This window comes from Dryobates pubescens, chromosome 26, assembly GCF_014839835.1.
Source record: "Dryobates pubescens isolate bDryPub1 chromosome 26, bDryPub1.pri, whole genome shotgun sequence".
Lineage (NCBI taxonomy): Eukaryota > Metazoa > Chordata > Aves > Piciformes > Picidae > Dryobates > Dryobates pubescens.
The window spans coordinates 7,708,466-7,727,940 of record NC_071637.1 but is presented as its reverse complement, the minus strand read 5'-3'; positions in this window follow the sequence as shown (position 1 = coordinate 7,727,940).

Sequence of the window (19,475 nt, the reverse complement as noted above, 5' to 3'; positions counted from 1 at the left end):
TATGCAAGGTCATGAGTAGAAATATCCAATTCTATACACTTTTACTCATGTAATGATGACCTTGACTTGTCCTCACTGTTTATTTACAGCGTGGCCTGTGGCTTAAAACAGAACTGATCTTTCTGCAACACTTGTTTTGCATCTCTTTCTCAGATTTAACCCACTACTTTTAGTGGATATAATGGCATACTAAAAGTATTGTGGATTAACAAAACCACACATTGAATGCCTTCTGCACATAGAGAATGATGAAGTGCAGAGAAAGGATGAACTGGGGAAGAGACTACCTGCATTACAACAGGTGTCTAAAACCAGGTCCTTCATCTAGCAAAACTGAGTTGGGGCAGATGATTGTTGCTTTCTGTAAATGCTTCAGAGGAAAAATACTAGGAAAGGAGAAACAGGGCAAAGCATGTCCTTATAAAAACAGGGAATGCAGAGGGCTTCAGTGATTTTAAGATGGAATTAAGTGAGAATATGAACAGGGTTACCTGGTGATTTTCTCCAGCACAGGGAGTTGGACTAAGTGGTATGGACAGCCCTTCTGGTCCTAATGATCATCCATTATCATGCAAACATTACTTCTTCTTTAGAGCTTTAGTAGCATCCTGTGGCTCTTACCTGCCTATACTCCCTACTAGTGAGCCAGAGTAATTCCTAAATTCTCCAAACACCTTCCCTCTCTCAGACTTTGCAACCACAGAATCATCCCACATTGTTCTCTGACACCCACCTTGCTTCCAGTAGACATGTGATAGTCACATAAATGATCATGTCTCGATTCCTAAAGACAGGGCTGAATATGCACAGCATTTGTCCCTCGTTGTTCATGATATAAACACAGGTGGCATGCAGTGCAGTTGTGCGCTCAGCAGGTTCTGCAGTATTGCAGCGCGCTCCTGCTTGGTGTGAGCAGAGATTTTGTGACTGCCTGCCAGGAGATTCACACTGGCAGCAGCATTACCTGACATCAAACAGACTGTACTTGCTCCAGTTCTTCTCACAGTTTGTTGTTTTTTTTCATTTTGATACTCCATTTCACAATAATGTGCTTCTGCCAACACTACCAAAGGCATGTCATCAGTAGCTCAAAATGTAATTTTCTTGTCATGTACTGTTGCTCAATTATTTATGTTGCCAATTAGAAATATGGACAATTTAACATAATCTGCTGGTAATCAAGGTAGAGACACCAATATTCTATATGTCTGTCCAACAGAAAAAAACCCCACCAAACCAGGTATGAGGCATATGAAAATCTCCTAGCAGTCAGCATATGACATCTCTGATAGAGCTTTATTTCTTCTGCCAGGCAGGTCCTTTTGTTTGTTTCCTTAGTTTCACATTTCTAGAAAAAAAGGTTTATTTTCAAGTGTCTGGATAAAGAATTGAGAGAAACAGCTGGATTCAGCCTTTGCATTTAGCACAGTAAATCATGTAGCTCAACTTCTTTGCCGTCATTATTTCACTAATCAATTTTATGGCAATACATGCCCACTGATTTAAAGCAGAAGTTAATTTAGCCCATAACTTTTCTTTTTTTTTTTTTTTTTTGTTACAAGAAAATACCCAAGTTGGGTGGAACTGCAACAATAATTGGAATCAGAGGCTGAAGCAAAAAAAGAAAAAGATTAAAGGCCAAATTCTCCTTAGAAAACCTGACCTTGGACATCTCCTATCCACATTTAAAAATTATAAAAGAAAAAAGGCATGGTCTGTTGTCTCTTAGGACTGGAATGTATGATGGTCATACTAAAACTGCAAAGTCATGCCCAGTGAATAAACATTATCACCCAAGTACTGTATTTTTATGATTAAAAATCATTTGACAAAGGAAATTTATTGCAGTTCAGGTGATATGGAAGACCTGATATGATCATGTGGCAGGTATAAAGTAAGTTTGGTGTGTTTAAATCTATGCATTCTCTAAGGGCTGTATTCTTTTTCAAATGCTTTATTTGCCTTCCAAATGTCATCTAATTTATGGACTCAAAGAGATGATCTCTTTGTTCCCCTCTAATATTCCTCCATACACATTAAGCATTTGCAGCTTTTCCCTTGGTCACACCAGTATGATTATTTTTTCCCCAATTTCTGAACTCGTCTATGTTTAAGCATGGGGAACACTTAATACAAGAGCTGTAACTGCAATCGTGGTGGTCATTCAGGAGAACTGCATACACTGCGCAATCAGCTGGAATAGATGTGATGACAGGAGAAGGGCAATGAGGCTGGCGAGAGGCCTCGAGCACAAGCCCTATGAGGAGAGGCTGAGAGAGCTGGGATTGTTTAGCCTGGAGAAGAGGAGGCTCAGGGGAGACCTTATTGCTGTCTACAACTACCTGAAGGGTGGTTGTAGCCAGGAGGGGATTGGTCTCTTTTCCCAGGCAACCAGCACCAGAACAAGAGGTCACAGTCTCAAGCTGCTCTAGGGGAAGTTTAGGCTCAAGGTGAGGAGAAAGTTCTTCACTGAGAGAGTCATTAGCCATTGGAATGGGCTGCCCAGGGAGGTGGTGGAGTCACCATCCCTGGAGGTGTTCAAGAGGGGATTGGACGTGGCACTTGGTGGCATGGTTTAGTCATGAGGTCTGTGGTGACAGGTTGGACTTGATGATCTTTGAGGTCTCTTCCAACCTGGGTGATTCTAAGATTCTGTGATTATCCTTCTGCTCTATGCTGCCTGTGCTATTCAACACAAAGGCTGATACTACCAAGCTGGCTGGCAGGTATACACTTACCACTGTTGCTGTATAGTGTATTGTTCTAGAATCCAAACATGGTACAAGAGAAGTATCTCTAGGAATCAAATATGCCATTGGTTCTAAAATCCACATTTTGAAAAGTTGTTAATGTTGAAATTATTCTTTGAGGGAAAAACAAACAAACAAACAAACAAAACCCCCAACAAACAACAAACTAAGGAGTGAATGGTTTGGAGGGGAAAAAGAGCAAGCAGTAGAAGGATTAAGATGTGAAGTAAAGCATTAGAAGAACTGAGTAAAAGATGAAATCAGGCATTCAGGTATAAGAAATACATATATTTTTAGCTATGACTATCAAAACAATTGGAGCAAACTGTCAAACACAGAAGGAGGTTGTCCATGTCTGAACAACACTGGGTACCCTTCTGAAAGACTTGCTGTAGGCAAACAACCTGTCTGGTCTGTCATGGTTATTGGGGTAATATCAAATGACCCATGAAATACAAGGAGTCAGACCAGAACTGGGACAGCCCTTTCTGTCTTTGAGTCATGTGAATGGAAACTAATAAATCATACAATTAGAATTTATAGCAAAACAATCTAAAGGTGCAAATAATGCATAAGGCACAAAGCTTCATTAAGGGGGGGATGAATTCTATCTGAGGAAATTACAGCTAGAAGAATTACAGGGAGAAAAATTGTAACAAGGTGAAAGAGAAAGCCCCCTTTAGTGAGCATCTGACCTGAAATTGCTAAATCAGCCATGTTTTGATAAAGATCTAATAGTAAATCTCACAAGCCACCTCCAAATTCCCATAGGCATAGTATTAGCATTGCTGGTATGGATTGAATCTAACATAAATTCTGCTGAGGATAGAGGGAGTCAACTCTAACAACAAAGAGGAAGAGGAACAGGGAAAATCCCAAGCACCTTCCCATAAGCCACCTGAAGAACTTGTCCCACAAGCCTCAACTGTTTGTTTCCATCAATACCACCCTTTGTACACAAAAAAACAACCCGTGCCTGGACCTGCTAGTAGCATGGAGACCAAAACAGCCGGGGGAGCTGAGACATGTGCCAAGACTTGTTCTTGCACCATGAGCAGTATAGCCAAGTATAGGGATTATATAGTGACCCAGCCCCTTCTCCAGTTGGATGGCCCCAGATCATCATATTTTGATCAGATTCAAAACCTTAGGATATTGCAATGATGGCAAACATGGATTTTTGCTCTTTACCTTCTGTAATTGTTTTCAGATAGACTGGCAGTATTAGGCTTCATTCACAAAGACTAGATTGTTTTAAAGGAAATTAGAGTTTCTCTTAGTGTATAAGAGAAGAGGACAATCTGTCACTCATTCACCATGTAGTTTACAAAGGAATCATAGAACTATAGAATGATAGAAGTATTTTGGTTGGAAAAGACATAGCTGGTGGAAATGGCTGAAGACAGGCAAAACAGACAACATCCTTGCAGGAGCAAATGTACTCCTGCTATGTATATCATATACTGAACAGAACTTGGGCAGAATTGCTTCCATGTCTGAGTCTGAATGGTAAAAGCAGCCTATGGTCAGGAACTGGCTGGACATTTCTGGGCCATCACCTTTAGAAAAACACTGAAATATTGCCAAACTGAGGACAAAATCCTGAGTTATCTGAGTGAATACTAGTGGCAAGTATTTGTTTGACTAACGAAGCTGTTTTCATCAGCTTTGAGTCATATGTGTACAATGTCTTCATTCTTCATCTGGTTGCATTCCTTAGTGAATCAAATATTGGGGGGGGGGGGGGGAAGGGATGGGTTGTCAGTCAGCATGGAAAGTGTTGCAAATCATTTTTAACTGTTTATTTCATTTTTATTCTTGGAAGCATTACTTATTTATGCTGATAGAAACAGCAATGTTGACATTTTGGAAGTCACTCTGTATGTTCAGTATCTGGAATAGAAATTGCAGAATGAGATTCCAGCAATGCAATTTATGATCCATAGAGTTGTAGCACAGGGAATGGCAGCCCTGCTGTAAATACTCATGATTTACTTTCATGTTTTGTGAGTGGCAAGATTTGGCTGGGCCTAGTCAGAACTTGTCATGTTAGAAGCTTGTGCCCTCTGGAGTCTCTCAGACCTATCTGAGGGTAAGCTCTCAGTTTACTGGGAAGGGCAGGCAGATTGAGAGCTTTTTCAGCTACTAGGGAACTTTTTTTTCCCAAAAAGAGAAAGGGCACACAGAATCCAGGGCCATTTCACTGCTCCCCTTCCCTGCTTCTCAGATTTTCTGGGATCGCTGTTTATGTTCATCCTCATTGCAGCACTCACTGTGGAGAGGAGTGATGGAAACAAACAAGACAAAAGAGCTGTGGGAAGAGGAGCATGTGATGGGATACAGGAGAAATGATATGCTGGGAAAATGTGGACATAGGATTGATTTGGAGATTCAGAAGTAGAGAGAAGTGCCAATAAAATAAGCACCTGCAGAATAATATTGTCTCCCTCTGTATTCCTTGGGGGGCCGGCAATATGAAATGTGATGCAAAACATGGAAGGGTGAGGGGGTGGATTTTAAAAAACAAAGGCTCAAACCTGCATGTGAACAAAGCTGATTTCCTGATTTTGCATCATTCTTGCAATTGTCTGCAATCTGAGTATTATTTTTACCTTTGGGACAATTGCTGCAGTAATTCCTGTCACTCCTGAAAAATTCACCTGTAAGAAAGGAAAGACAAGAAGTAGACGTGCTGATGCCATCACAAGCAACAGAGATTCAGAGCATTATTCTGTTCTCATTTACCTAGAATTCAATATGATCCACTCTTTGCACTGCTATAACTTGAAGCTGCATTTAAGACAATATAGAAGCATAAAAAGCAGCACATGTTTCTGAAGTGTCGTCAGATACGTGCTTAAGTATATATGGTCTGTTCTACATGCATATGCATATATGTGTATCTACAAATATCTCTACACACACAATTCCCACTGCTCTAAAGCTATGATCCCTGCTATGGCTCCTTTATTACACCTGTGGGCTCATATACAGTTTAGATGTATACAATTTAACATGTTGTTTACATACACTCAAATTATACTTAATTTGTCTTTAATTACTGGAAGAACATTTCCTGAAAATGGTATCATTCCTTTCCTGTCTTCTCTACCAGAATACCTGCTGCTTCACCTGGCTAAAAAGCCTTTTAGGTGAAATTCTGGTTTGTGGGAAATCACATTCAAGCCACAGTAACACAGCAACCAGCAATTAAAAAGAAGCTGATGCAAACAACAGGAACAGCAAATGTAATCAAAAGACAGACCAGACACACTGCATTCTATGAATTTTTTCTCGCTCTGTTGTGACCTGTTGGATTTGCCTTAGCCTTCCCTTGAGGCTTTCTATGGCTTTCATTAATTAGAATCTGTGCCTATAAATCGCTGTTGCAAAAACCCCTCCTGAGTTTTGGCTTTTCAGCTTGGTTTTGGTTTTTCAGTTTTGTTTTCCCTCCTCCTTGCAGCTCCTCACCGAACGCTCTAAATGTTTACCTAGTATGGGTTCAAACAAAGAGAAATTGATGCTTGTGATTATGCTACAAGACATCTTACTTAAATTTAATTGTAATCACAGTTTGATTAATTTTAATGGTTAGTGTTGATCCTTTTCTCATTGGGGAAAGCCACAATGGAGGTGTCCTTAATGCTGAGCAAATACGGTATCTATTAAGGACCAGTTAAATGCCCTGATATGGAAGTAGAAGGTTTTACCTTCAAACTGAGACAAAGGGTAAACCATAATTAGCAGAACCTGTGGTCCCCAATTGCTGTCATGATGGCTTCACCAAATGTGTTTTTCTTGTGGCAGGGTAAGAATATGCACACATGTTGCTTCAGCTGGTGACAGGAGCTTACACTGGAATTGGAGAACTTGCAGCCACAAGCTGGTTTCTAGCCTCCTGCAGATGTTCCCCAACATACATAACTACATTAAATGTAGTTATATTCCCAGGTTTCAGCTTCTCCATCTCCCAAAGTTCAAAATGTTCAGCTTCAGGCTCCTGTTGTCCTAGTGTATGGTTGCAGGCAGCTCCTTAGACAATTAGGTAGGGATATTTCAACTTTGTGTGTAAGATTTGGTCTCAGCGAATCTTTCTGCTGTCAGAATTTGGCCTCCTACTGTGAACATACTTACATTTTGATTTCATGTATGTTCCACTCTTTATGAAGCACAGAGCCTCTTAAAGGCTTCATCCTGTAGCATCCACTGTGCTCTAGCATGTGTGCCTTAGAAAATAGCCTAGGAGATGGAAATATTCATGTCTGTTTCAACTGCAGCAATGAAAAACGTGTGGGAAAGTGTCATATTATGTCATGTAATGTCCCAATGACACAGCAGCCTCACCTGAAAAAAACCAGCATCAGGCACAATGCCCTAGAATCCAGAAATATCCCATGAAGGAGCAGCTAACTGCTAAATAGTGATACCAGGTCCAAGGTCTTGCCAATGAATACACAACATAAAAGAAGGTGCCAGTGGTATGATTCCTGTGTTTGCAGCTGTGCTCTGTAATCAGAGATCAATGTGATTATACAGCCAGCTGCAATGCACAATAAACATAAATCAGTATGAAGAAATGTGCCCAACTGCTGGGGTTTACAATAGAGCAGCTCTGAGGTTAGTAGACAAATACTGTGTGTTGATAAGAAACTTGTGATAATAAAAAGATGTTATCACCTGAAGTTTATGGTTGTTGACATACACATCTACTGCCTTTGACAGTGCAAACTGTAAGTTTGGTTGTAATGTGACATTAGAAAATTCTCAGCATGAGATCAGAGAGAATAGTTGTTGGGAGTCATTGGGAGCTTTTGCCAGCATTTGAGAAGAGGAAAGAAGTTTTTAAGGGAGGAAAATACCTAGAGGGAAAGTCTGAACTTAGAACCAGATCTCCATGTTCAATAAGGTAGCTATGAGGCTGAGTCAACAGCCAAGAGATTACTAATGAAGCAGAGCAGATAGGAACGAATCCCTTTCTCACAATATAGGAGCACTGGGAGTGGCAGGAGGCACCAACACAGAAAGGCTGAAATATCTTATGTGGGGCAGTCAGCTGAAGAATAGCAGATAGAGAAGCCACATACGTGTGACCAAAGAGAACGTGAAAGGTCTTCTACCATCAGCAAACCTCTTTGTAAAAATCACGTGAACAACAAGGAGAATAGGGACAGCTGGACCATACATGACAGGATGGAGGAAGTGGTAAGAGTAAAAACACATCCTGAATCAATGCTCGCAACAGAGAGAGAGAAGAGGCTGGTTTGAAGAGCATCATCCTTACAAGTTACAAACCTGTGTAACCCTGGGAATGATCTTCTCACAGACTGTGTACTTCCAATCTGTGCTTTTTTGACAAGCCAGCACTTAAACTGAAATCTGACCAATGACTTTTCTTAAATAGAAAGATGTAGCAACTCACATGAACTTGGAAGGAAGAGACTGAAGGAGGAACTCAGGAACTCAGCCACTTGGCACATGGAACTGGCACAGGACAGTGTCAGAACCTCTGTAAAGATTTCTCTCCATGTAAATAACAGCAAGGTCTGCAAGCAGGCAATCGTTTTACTTAGTATACAGCACAGAAAACAGTGGCTTTCTTCAGCATTTCACTTGAGGGCAAGGAATTCAGGTGAAAGCAAACCTTAGATCCCTATTTTATTGTTAGTCCTTTACTTTTTAGCTATTAACATTTGGTGTTTTCTAAGAATTCTTTTAACAGCCCTTGACAGGAGATTTGTGGGCTACATTTTGATGTAAAACCTGGCACAAAAATGTGAGCAGTTTTCCCCCCCACCTTCAGGTTTGGTGTGAGTCTTATCACCATTTCCTTTGCTGTTTAACCCTTTTAAGCTCATTTGGTCTGGCAGGAGGTTTTCAGTTTCAGCTGGGTTTGTACTTAGTTGACCTATTGCCTGTTACCTCATTGCCAGGCTCTGTTTTGCATTACATACTGTTTTTGTCTTGTTTAGCTGATTACAATTAGTTACAGCTAAACCCCAAACTCAGCAACTGCACGTAAGAATTTACTGTGTAATGAATTTCTCACCCATTACAGTAATGGCCCCCAAATACTTGGAAAACAGTTTTTAAATGAATTAGAGCCTGATCCTGTAATAGATACAGTGCTTTGTTACTTTTATTTACGAAATAGGCTAAAAGCCTATGCTGATGGGACATACTATCCAGACCTGGGTAGAGACAAAAATAGAGGTTTTTGTCTTGAAAATATTTTGCAGTAGCTTTCCTATGAAACAAATGTGGTCCCTTCCAACCCTGACTGATACTATGATACTATGAAAGATGACTTTCCAGGAGTGATGAGTCTGGCTAGAACTCCAGGATTATGAGTTCCCTCTTCTGTACAGACCCCTTCAGATGAATATGCACAAGGTGCACAATTATCTTCCGTATCTTTAATTTCCATCAAAAGAGAAGCCAAAGTTATACTCTGGAGATATTTCAGCAAAATATACAGAATTTCAATAACAGGGAATTCAGCAATACAGAATCACAGAACGTCTGGTTGGAAGAGATCTCAAAGTTCATCCAGTCCAGCAGAAGGGTCAACACAAACCCATGTCCCTAAGTGCCAGGTCCACACGCTGCTTGGACACCCTCAGGGCTCAAGTTCCTTTTTCAGTATATTGCTTTTGTGCATTGAAACTAAACCTTTTAGTTTTCCTTAGCATTTGACTGATTTACACACATAAAATGCTATATATATAGATGTATATTTCAAGGTAGCAGCAGCACTTCATGAAGTGGAGGCAATAGAAGTGAAGGTCAGAGATCATAGACATAAAGTCTGTCCACCTCCACAGAGTAACTCATCAGCCTCTGTGTTTCATTTTGCAAATGGATCTTTAAATATTGTTTATATCTATTAGAAAAAGATAGTGATCTCAGTCCTGTCATAGCTTGTAGAGAAAAATAATCTTCTTGTTATTCAATTATAGCTTTGCTCTGGCCAGTTTTTCTACCAGCAAAGTGATATAGCTCTACTAGCTTTACTGAAGCAATGTTTTCTTACTCCATATGAGAAGCCACTTTGATGCTTTTGCCTTTTGATGTAGAGTATTTCCAGCATGAAAGACATTCTCCTGCTGTGTTACAGAGGTGCAATGATGAATACTTACTAGAATAAATCTTGTTGGATTAGACTCTAGCTTAAAATGTGTATTTATCTTTGTGACGTGCTGACTGAAGGATTTCATGGAAACTTTCAGCTGACAGAGTGAGTTAAGAGGGGAGTGTTTGCTTTTGTGTGTTTATCTTCCTCTGTACTGTACAATCCGTTCATTCCACCTCTCAGCTGGGATATATAAAATACAAGTGCAAGTACCTACTACTTACCTTGATACCAGAGACTACTTTGAATGGAACTTGGACCATTTTGCTTCTCCAAAAAGGCTGAACTGCTGTTTCCTTTCCATTTCTTAATGTCATAATAAGATGCAGTTTTACGGGATGCTCTTGTTCATTCTTCCTCTTCTTGTATTCACCTTACACAGCCTCCTTCTCCCACATTTTGGCTGTGTATGCATCATTTAAAATTGCAGAAGTAAGATTTTAACTCTAAACAGACATTCTGATCCAAATATTTAGGAAAAAACTCCAAATAACAAAACAAACAAACAATGAACAGCAAAAAGCAAAACAACAAACCAAACTGGGGGTTAGAGAACATTTCTTCTTCAGACTCCTTAACAACTGCAGGACAGATGGTGCCACCTTTGCTTTCATTGTCTCCCTATGATCAGACCATTCCTTTATATGCCATATGTACTTGTAGCCATAGCTCTTACTTCAGCTCACTGGAGAGCTGAAGCCCAGAGATTTCTGGTTAAGGATCTGTGTCCTTATTCTCTGTCCCATGGATTTTTTTTGTCACATGACATTCCCTGTGGTCAGGAGAGTTACTATGTCAATGCTAAAATGTACTGTGCATGTATTTTCAGAGCAACTGTACTACCTGTATGATTTTAGTGAGCACATCAGTCTCCATTTGGGGACTGAAAGCACCTGAAAAAATTACATGGCTAGGAAGAGACTGTCACAGCCAGAGAAATTCCCACCCACAGCTTCTCCCAAAGATGAATTATACATGCTGGGGCCATACAGAGACCATGTGCTGGACTCTGCTTTATGTCATAAATTCTTTTGAGAGAGAAAGGGGGGTTAAAATCTTTGTAGAGCACCTAATAAAGTGCATCATGATCAAAGACTAACCTGTAACTTTCATTTATAGTGGTAGCCTGTTAAATGTATATTAATATATGCTCTCCTCCTATACAGGTCTGCCTGTTTTCTTGTGTTGTGTTATCCCCCTACTCTAAACCAGAAAGCACTCTGAAAAGTTTGGTGTGCACAAGACTAAAGAATCTCTCTCTGTTTAACTGTAGGAGAAATGGAAATACCATATTAGAAGTGAAATGTGAGCCAGGTCACAACAGGCTGCTGCCAGGGGAAAGCAGTGTCACTTGAAATTAAAATTATTTTACCTGAACTAGTAAAGTTTCCTTTCATGTTTTTACAGTTGGCAGTAAAGTTAAGATTTTATGCAAGGAATAAACTAAACAGTTAATGATTATGTAGAAAGCAGTAGACATCAGATTCCTGACAGCTTAATTGCTGTGCTGACAGCACTAGCTGTTTCATTGCTCTGATGGCATTTTCATCTATAAAGCTTGTTCTGAATTACAGCAATGGCTGGGACTCAGACACACCTTTTTAATGCACCTGCTGGCAGGGAGGATGTGTGTAGGTGGCTCTCCCAGGCAAAGTAGACAGGCTATGTAACAGGTTAAAGCACCTGCCAGACGCTCTCAGCATTGCCTTTTGTGGAAAGGGATCAAGCCCACATTTGAAGATGTTTGAGAAAAGAACAAGCAGTAGTTGATTTAATTTTATCCAGTGCTTATTTTGCAGTTAATCAAGATTTTGATTTTTGCTTCCATATGGAATAACAGAATAAGAGATCCAAGAAGTCTCTAATCAGAAAGCAAGCTGTGAAGTATATTTCTGTGGAAAAATTTGATATCTACCATTAACAGACACTTTATCTATGCATTGGAAGTTACAGTAGACTTCTTATTTCTATGCAGAGACTGCCATATATTTTGATGGTGCTACATTTGATAGTGCTGCTGCTGAATAAATGTTCAAATAGTCAAAATATTAGCTTGGGTCACTTGTGGTGTCAAAACCTGGAATGTAATGAAAAAAGGTTATCACAGGGCTTAAGCACATATGATGAACTAATAACACAACAGCCCTTTCTTGTAACTATAACATAAACTTTGAGTCAGTTCCATTATCTGAGTGTCTGCATGAAATAGAATGACTGGGTCTGATACCATCTAACATGGTCCCCTTGTGCAGTTCAAAGGGATGTTTTCTCTGTGTTGTGTGAATGGGTGACAGATGTTAAGATTTATCTTTTCCTTTTCTGTGGTCTTTTATGGTTCTTTGTCAGTGTTCAGGGTGAAACTTTGGTGACTGAAAGCACTAAGTTGGAAATCAAGTAAGTGTGATGTTGAGACATTTTTTAGTTACCTGTCTGTAAGAACCATGCACACACTTGTTATGAGGAATGCAGGAAAGGTCTTCAGTAAGTGTAGCTGTCAAGTGGAAATGCCTTCATGGTCTTTCTAACCTCTCAGGCCCTACCTGAGGTGTTCAAGAGGGGATTGGACGTGGCACTTGGTGCCATGGTGTAGTCATGAGGTCTGTGGTGACAGGTTGGACTCGATGATCTTTGAGGTCTCTTCCAACCTTGGTGATACTGCAATACTGTAATACCCAGTTCACCAAATACCTCAGAATGACAGATAGAAAGAAATTACAGCCTCTAGTGTGGTTTCATTGACTGACTTTAATTTGCATAGTAGGAGATGGCCCTTCTTCCTGCCACTTTTAGAGGACCGTTATAACTGACTGGGATCTTCTGGGTGTGCTGGAGAGTACTTTTGCTTGTCTTGGAAATCATAGTGGGTCTAGCTTCTGCTCAAGGTTTCCTAGCTTGTATTTCAAGTTGTTAGAAGTAGAATATGTTGAAACTGAGATGCATCTATCACACAAGCTGCCAACAATCTCAGCCTCAACCTGCCATTTTAGAATGTATAAAGTGAAAAGCATCTCCCTAGGTCAAAACCTAGATATGACTGGAAAATGCTGTGTCTGCAAAGCTGAAATTTCCCATGGATAATTCTAGCAAATGAAAGTGTCCTTCTGTTAGTCTCAACTCCAGTTAGGCCTGATTAGATTATAACTGCTGATCTAGCTTTACAATGCAGACCACGTGTACCTAGAGGCAATATGTCATGCTGGTCACATGTTAGTCCCACAAAGCACATGTCTTATTTCATCATTGTGTTCATATTTTGAATTATATTGATTGTTTGTCCAAAGGACAGTGAAGACACAAAGATGGCAGCCCTAGAGCTATTCCCTATATGTACAAACCTGGCAAAGAGGAGGATGTGGAGGGGGATCTCATAGCAGTTTAAAACTATTCGAACATGAATTGTGACAGTGACAGAGATAAACTCTTCTGTAGTGGCAAACAATATGAGAAGGAAAAATGATGACAAATTGTAGTTTAGAAGGTTTAAACTGGACATAGGAAAAACTTTTTCAGCAAGAGGATATTCAGAGGCAGATTACCTAGAGAGGTTGTGATATCTCCAGCCTTGAAGGTTTTCAAGACTCAGACAAAACCACAGCCAATGTGATCCAGCACTGATAATACTCCTGCTTTGAGCAGATTGGATGACATAACCTCCAGAGGTGCTTTCCAATTTCTATGGTTTTATTTATTTAGAAATATTAAGTAGCTTAACTCTCCATCTGCCTTAGTGAACAATTTTTTCTACCGGCAATATACCATTATTGCATGTAGGAAGAATCAGGTAACCAAGCTTTCAAGCTCTTTGTGAGAAAATTCCCTTGTAAAAGTGAAGAAATTGAAGTTTTCGCTTAGAGCATATTTTCTAGGGTTCACAGAATGACAGCAGTAAGCAGTGCATCCTCGGGGTTACTGCTGAGGGCTGTGTGAAGATAACCTAAATGACTAAGCAGCAACAGAAAGCGCAGCAATCCTGCCCGCCACAAAGCCCAGCACCCAGCAATCTGTTAACGGATACTGACTTCCCTGCTACGCTGGGCTCAAAATCTAAGTCAGTACCAAATTCTGGATCTTACAGTCTTTTTCTGTTGAAACCCAGGATTTTCTGTGCTAGTATATGAACACATCACTTGCAGTGCTCCTCCCCACTAAACACAAAGGGATTAATGCAAATCTTTATTGCCATGTGGCATTTTTGTGCCTTAACATCATTTTTCCCGAAAGCAACTGAGCGATGCTTCAACACACATGCTTCAATAACTGACGTGGCACATAGTCCAGACTGGGAGATGTCCAGTGTCTATTCAGCTACCATGAGTGTTTTAATACTATTCTCTGAGGGATTCATGACAACTAATGCAGTAGTTATTTCCACTCTGCTCTTAGATCCCTCACGTACTTGCTCAGGCAAGCAGGACAAGGCTGTTGAGTACATAGGTTCAGCAGTACAAAATCTGTACCAGTCACCAAAGCAAACATGGACTGGGCTTATTCTAAGTGTGTAGTAAGTGGTAACTTTACAATCTGAAATGAATAAAAAGTGACTCAAGTCCATGAGAATTATTAAGATACAAGGCCCAGTCAGCATCAGTCAGTAAGGACAGTTATTAAGATACAAGGCCCAGTCACCATCAGTCAGTAAAGACAGAACAAGATAATGGAATTTAAAATGGAAAAGTAAATAGATGTCGATGTTTCTATATTAAAGGAAAACATGGCAGTAAAAATTGCCATCCCCACGTGATCTGCAGGATGTCTCTGGTACTGCATAAAGGATCATTTATGTGGTTAGTTAAAATACAGATCCTGCTCTCATTAAAATTGGACTGGTAACTGGTAACAGAAGTGAGAGGCAGTCACATAGTCAATAGATTATACATGAAGGAAGAAGTAGAGACAGTTTGGATTTTGATAGTTCCAGATGAAGACAACTATTCAGGTACTTACAATCCATGCAATGAAACTCTCTTAAATTGAGGAGAACTAAAGCAAAACCAGTTAAGAAGTGGAAAGAAAACACTGGTTTAATTTTATATGATACTTAGTGTAAAGTTAAGTATCTTAACCATGGAATTACTATCAGATGAATAAGAACAAAGATAAAGATCTTAATAAGGACAGACTGGAAACTATGGATTAAATGCTATGTGTAGTAATGTAGAACTAGTTAAGGAAAACTTCCAGAAATTGTGTAAGGAACAACACATACAGACTTTAGGAAGCTTAATGATGTGATCTAACACAGAAGTTGCCAAATGAGAGCTGAACCATCTCACAGTATTTAGCTGCAGATACTGTTCCTTCTCAGTGTCCAAAGCCTGCAGTCTGCCCGGCTGTATATTCAGGCTTGTGTCTGCCTTGCTTCAGCTGTAGCTGGGAAAGTGGGAAAGAAAGGGGGAAAGAGAGATGATACACATTTCACCAGTCTGCCCAGCAGGAAAAAGTCTCTCTCTTTACCAGTTCCAAAGACCCCAGGTGTCCTTCTTACAGGACAGTTCTTTGTGTAACAGCAGCTAATTTTTCATCCTGTCTCCTTCAGGGCCCTTGGAGGTGCACTGCTACTCTCATCTTTCCATCTCCCCATTTTCACCCCACAAAATTTGCAGGTCAGGCAGTGTAAAGGCTCCATCTCATCTGGATGCCTCTACTGGTAAGGTCCCCTTCTGGTGGTTTGTCTATGCACTGGCTCTGGAGGCACTCAAGTAAGCCTTGTTCTCTATGCCCCATACTCAAAAACACTTGTAAACAACTGTAGTTATGACAGAAGTGGTGAAAGAGAGATGCACTGTAGAAAGTTTGCAGTCTCAGTCTATTCATCTTCCACAAAGCTTCTTCCTATCCCTCTGCAATTAATGAATTTTTTGAGACACATTGTGCTTCTAGATTCACTCAGTTATTAGATGATATTAGGGAATCAAATTAATTCTTTCAGTCACATGATTTCTACCAGGATCTTGACAATATCACTGCAGTGACTAATAGAGACAAGAGCATCCAGATTTGTACCTAAACTTCAGGTTTTGCTGCTTCCTGCAAGGTATAGTACCCATGGCATAGAACTTCTCACGGTGACTTAAAAGGACATAAACCAAAGCATTCTGTGTTCCAGACAACCTTGACAATGAAGCTAGTTCAGTTCTACAAATGAAAGTTCTCAGTAAAACAAATAACTGTGTAAAGTGTGATTCTCCTAGTTTATAGCAAGATTCCACTTCAGTCAGGGCAAGAGCCAAAGAAAATAAACAATCACACGCAGTGTATAAAGTGAAAACAGTTGAAGCATTTTACCATGACAGATTATTTGTCCAGGTGCTCTGAAGTGTTACACACTGGTTTTCATAACTGCTGACAGATATGGGAAGGGGGAAGGTTCAGGTCTGTGTACCTGCCTTTTTATGAAAGGAAAAATCCCACAGACTGAGGCCCTGATTCAGGAAAGTACCAATGTAGCGAGGTGCTCACGACAGCACTACATGATGTGCTTGATTTTAAGAATGCAATTGTATATAATTCACTTCAGTGAGATTTAAGCACATGGCAAACACTTCTCTTCTATCCTCAACGTTTGAATAACTTTGAATTAGAAATTATCCGTGCTCAAACCCACTTGGATTTTCTTTTCACGACCTCTTAGCAAAACAAAGTGTGCTTCTCTGAATGTTTAGAGCAAATGAATGTAAAAACTTTCTTCTATCCCAATGTGATTTTCATTCTGTAGTGAAACCCTATTTGGTTTGCGTTTGGGGAGAAGAAAGTTTTTAGTAGCTGGAGTAATATTGTAGCTGGGGAAAGAAAAAGCAATTCAGTGAAATGAAGTAGCTAATGATAGAGGTTTCCCATTAGTCCCAACAGAGCTCTTCCCATGAAATGTGCTATCTTTAGGTAGCCAAGTCAGGGCCTTTCTTTGGTTTGAATATTTGGGATGTGCTGATTTTTTTTGGCATCGGCATCCATCCAAATAAATCTACTCTGATGCTTAATTCTGTCAGCATCTCCTTTCAATTAGTCTCTCCTCTTTTTTGGACCAACACCTCTAGGAATATTGACATAGGCATGATATCAACTCTCTCTTTTTTTCTATTGCAAACTATCTTATGCTTCAGGTTACGTCTTTATATGTTTTGTGGTTCACCATTGTATGCTGCAAATTCCTTTAGTGAGCATGCCTGATTTTCTGCATTTGTCAAAGTTTTCTTTCTAGCCTATATTCTTTACTTGAAATGACTACTTTTAGATTTTACTTCCTGTAGGCACATAAACTGGAATTGCACTTGTAGATACAAAGCTAGCTTAAATATGCATATTTAGTTGGAATTCATGGAGAAATAATTGTTAACATCATCCAGAAATCTGGTCTTCCAATGCTTTAATTCTTTTTTCATGTGGCTGGAGTGTAAAATTGTGGCAGGTCTTTCAACATGTTGCCTTCTATCACTGAGAGGAAAAAAAAGACAGCCAAACTTGGCTCCAAGCCATTTTTCTGGAAGCCTACTGATCAGCTTCAAGAACAAGAATGAAAGAGCCGTAACAAAGTCTTTGAGAAGCCTGCTCAGATCTTCATCCGAGCTTGAACGCTGTCAGAAATTTGTTGCAACCTTGCCGTGCCATTTTAGCAATTCAAACCAGCACCAATCATCAACAGCTTCAAGAAAGGAAATCAATACTGAAGACTCTGATCACAATGCAAACAAATACTTCCTATAAAGAACTGTATTTAGAGTCTGTCGTCCTGCTAGAAAGAGGCAGAGGCTGGAGAAGTCTGGGTTTACCATCTGCAGAACTGAAACACCAACAGATCAGTAGAGCTACTCTGTAAATTGTGGCAACTTTTTTGAACTAGTTACCAAGTGACCCAGACTAGCTAGAACAAAAGAAATCCCCAAAAGCCAAGTTGTTTTGGAATATAAATTAAAATACTTAACCTTTCAAATGAAGAAAATTCCAAATAATTAGCTAAGACAGAACAGAAATAAAAAGAACTTATAAACAAGCTCCCCTGCCCACTGTGTGGGCAGTGGCTCCTCTGGTCTCTTCCCATCACCTCTTAGCCCTGGGTGCTTGCTCAATCAACTCTCTCAGTAGTCTCACTATTTGAGCTGCAGGCTCGTGGCTCCTAGCTGTGACTGTCTCACTCCCATTTGTCTGTCATGCTCTTTCTTCTAGTCTGGAAGCTTCTGTCCCAGACCAGTCTCAATTGCTCCTCAAGGGAAGAAGCAATTTCTCACTCCCTCCACAGGATTTCTTCAGACCCAGTCACTTATTTTTCAAAGGAAAATAACACACAAACTAAGGACAAATCACACAGAAACTGGCTGCCACCAAAGTCCATCACTGAATAAAAAATAGATTTAAATGATTTCTCTGAAGTCACACTGAGTGTTTATGGCATAAGCAGCATTAAACCCCAAATCCTTTGACTGTTTTATGGGTATGCTTCCTCTGTAGATGATGCCTTACTCTTGCCTGGAGTGCTGGGGGATGAGAAGATTCTTTGTCAATTCTGGTTTTATATGGAAGCCTGTAGGAATTGTTCACAGGCTCTTCCATGGCACTCTACATTGTACACACATCACAAAGGAGAATACAACACTTCAGTCCAATACTATCCCAACTCTCATGCCATTCTTCTGTACAAAATGAAAACACTCATTGTGTAAACACCTTGCTTTAGTGAGAGTGAGAAATCTCATGAAGTCTGAACTTGCTTTATTAGGCAACAGAAAGGGAAGCTTATGCATGTTGTATTACAAAATGCTGTTTGTTTTGGATAAACTCATGTGGCTTGTACATTGCTGTGGGGAGAGCAGCTGCTTCTGCTGGGCTACCAGCAACAAAGAAAAGCAAAACCTCTATAGTATTAAAGTTACTAATTTGTCCTCTGATGCCAGTGAGTGCCCAGCTGATTCAGGCAGGACCTGTCCTCAGAAGAATCAACATCATTCACAACTGAGAAAGAAACAATCATCTGCTTTATTACCAAAATACTGGGAGAGGAAGTAGGGCTAGAGAGGCAAGAGGCTTGCTCCACTGTGCTCAGTGGTAGAAGCAGGCATAAACCTACATCTCTTCCCAAATTCCACATTGGTATGTGATCTCCTAGACTGCATCCATTCTTCCTAAACCAGTGTTGTTTATAGAAAAACTATGACATCTAAGAAGATGGACATTTTAAGAGCTGGGATACTGTAGTTAGCTCTAACCTGGAATCCCCCTCTGTGTTCCAGATTTCAAAGTCCTATTTTAAAAGTGCTTAAGCTCCTAAGCAGACTGTCACAATTATAAAGGTACTGAGATGTCCCTTTCCCCTTTCAATACAGATGTCCCTTCCTATGACTTCCTGAACCAAGGCAGAGCCCTGATCTGATTCTTTTACAGAGCCCTGATCCCTGATGAGGTGTAACAAAGGGAGACACCTTTCTTAGAGCAGTCTGTTGGTCAGAGTAGCAGTTCAGTTCTTAAGTAATTGCATTTTTTATAACCAACTTTGTTGAGCAGTCAGATTCTGTAAGCCAGGGTATTAAAGCCCTGCTATGGAAATGATTAAATGCACAATTTATCACTTTTCTTTCATCTTCTAGCTTTTTATAATTAAGAAAAAA